Raw genomic sequence first — 2,614 nt, 5'->3', positions numbered from 1 at the left:
TACCTCCATTATAACCAATCCTTACATTACAGAGAGAGTTCCAATTCATTGTTCCCAGCACTTCTTATCTACCTATCTATTGATTCAACAGTCCATCAATCTCTATAAATCATTATCTATCACCTTCCTAAAAACGTTCCTCTTCACCTCCCAGAGATTCCGTGGTGCATCATTACAATCACTTCCTTGTAAATATCCTTACTTGCCCCTCTCTGTGTGATGTCCATCCTGAGTTAAATCCAGCTATTCCTTTCCACATCTGCATTCTCTTGACTGAAGTTTACTTGAGAAAATAAACATAACACTATGCTGTCTGGACTCACTTTAAATTTATGACACAAATAGAAAATGGGCATTCAACCCCGCTGGCAATGTCACAATCTTTCTACACTTCACCTTCTCATTCTCAGAAGATACCTCTGACCTTCTCACTCCTCCAACCTTTAATACCCCCTTCTTGTTGAAGACCTCATCTCATATTTTATTAAGAAAATTGATGTGATCAGGTAGGAGCTATCTTATTCTCCCACCCAAACACAAACCATTGCATCTGAATTAAATCTTTTGTCTTTCCCTCCTGTTAAAAAGTTGGGAATCTGGGTTCTTTTCAAAGGTCCATCCCCCCTCCTTAGGCTTTGGATCCATTCCTTTATCCTCCTCTATAATTTCATTCTTGTAGGTATTCCCTTTTTCTCCAACATCAAATATTTCTTTTTGCATTACATCGTTCCCACCAAAATATAATCATTTATCTGCCAACACAACATCAACAACAAAAATCTTCCCTTGCTCTATCTGACCAACTATAGCCACCATCCTATTTCTCTGATCTTCCCCCTCCAAAAAAAACCAAAAACAACAAAAAGAAAACAAAAAACAAACAAACCCAGAAACCAACCAACCAAAGAAACAAAACTTTAAGACTTGTCCTTCTTGTACACCTTTTGTTCTTCATACACTTCAGTCTTTCTGCCTCACTATACCTCTGAAACTACTCTTGCCAGAGACTAATGATTGCCATGTTGCCAAATCCGTTGTCACTTCTGTCCTCAATACTTGACCTCCATGAAGCATTTACTATCGTTGACCACTCCTGTTCAATTGTAAAACGTTCTCCTCTTGATTACTATGACATCACCTTCTTACCTCACAGGTTATTCCTTCTCATTCTCTTGCTGGTTCATCTTCCTCCTCTGCCCAACTTTGAAATGTTGGGGATTCCCCCAGCCCAGTTCCCTACCTACAATCTTTGATTAGATAATCTCATCTAGTCCCAAAGTTTTAAGTTTCATGTATAAACTCATAACTACCAAGTTTATGTCTCCAGCCTAGAATCCATTCCAGACCAGTATATTCATCTGTTTACTTGACATTATCACTTAGATATCTAACAGGCATCTTGGACTTGATTGTCAATGCCCTCCAGCAAAAGACCACTAGGAACACAACTGTAATTGAACGAGTTAGGTTTATTACTTGCTTCTGTGAGAATGCAAACCATGGAGAATCATGTGACATCTCAGTAAGAGGGTGTTAGAAACTTGGGTTTGTGTTATGTGATTTAGGGAAGGGTTCAAGGAAGAGGGATTTTGCTCTGGAATGGAAGCTGTAGGAAGGCAGGAGTAATTCTATAATTGTGTATTTTAATTAGTACTATCTAGAATGACTGAGTATTATCTACTGTACAGAGGCTAAATAATTAGTACAGTAGCAGCAGTTCAGTCATATTATCCAGGATAAGGAAATGTTTGCTCATTTTTGTGGCTTGGACAATGTTTATGTTTAGTCTATATCCAGGCATGATTACAGAGTGATCTTTTGTGTGTGTGTGTCTTGATCAATCATGGTCACAGAGTAGCCTTCTCTGGTGTTGATGTTCTGTGAAATTTCCCCCCTCTAACTTACCAAGCTTATTTCTACCTCTGCACTTACTCTGTCCTTTGCCAATTAGTCTCTTTCCCATTTGGCTCCCATCATGGTGACTCCTTCTTAGTCACCATCACATCCTTCCACTTTTTTTCCTTCTTTGGAGCCCTAATCAATATCTAAAAAGAATGTTGCTCATTTGTTTGTTTATTGCCACTGCCTCACTGGAATTTAGCTTCATAAAGGGATGGCGGTTTTTTCTATCATGTGTTCCCCGCTGCAACCCCAGCCTCTAGAAACCAGCCTGAGCCAAGGGCTTAAATATATACTGACTGACCAACTGACTGAGTGAATGTCACTGGGCTCATTTCTTTGAATACAGCCATAACAATTAGTACTTGCCTTTCTCTGTTTGCTTGATTTTAACGGAGAAGTAGGGCACTCAACAAAAACAAGTGAAGCTGGAAGTCAAGAAAATGAATGTCTTTTATTCAGCGTGCCCAATGTCTCTGTAAGTCGGGATGTGTTACGACTCCAGTACCTGAGACTTTTCTGTCACTGAATTATCCTCTTTCCTGAAAATACTGTTAGATCCTTAACCTTACGTTTCACTCTATTTTTTAGTAAAGGATTACGCCCGGACTTTATATCTGTAACCGTTATTTCAGCCAGCCGCAGCCTTGGGGAGGAAACCCAACCCGCTTGCGCAAGCGCCCAGCAGCAGATAACGCGGAGCACAGGGATTTAC

Source organism: Kogia breviceps, chromosome 1, assembly GCF_026419965.1.
Source record: "Kogia breviceps isolate mKogBre1 chromosome 1, mKogBre1 haplotype 1, whole genome shotgun sequence".
Taxonomy (NCBI): Eukaryota; Metazoa; Chordata; class Mammalia; order Artiodactyla; family Physeteridae; genus Kogia; species Kogia breviceps.
The sequence above is the reverse complement of the archived record's forward strand: the minus strand, read 5'-3'. Positions refer to the sequence as shown.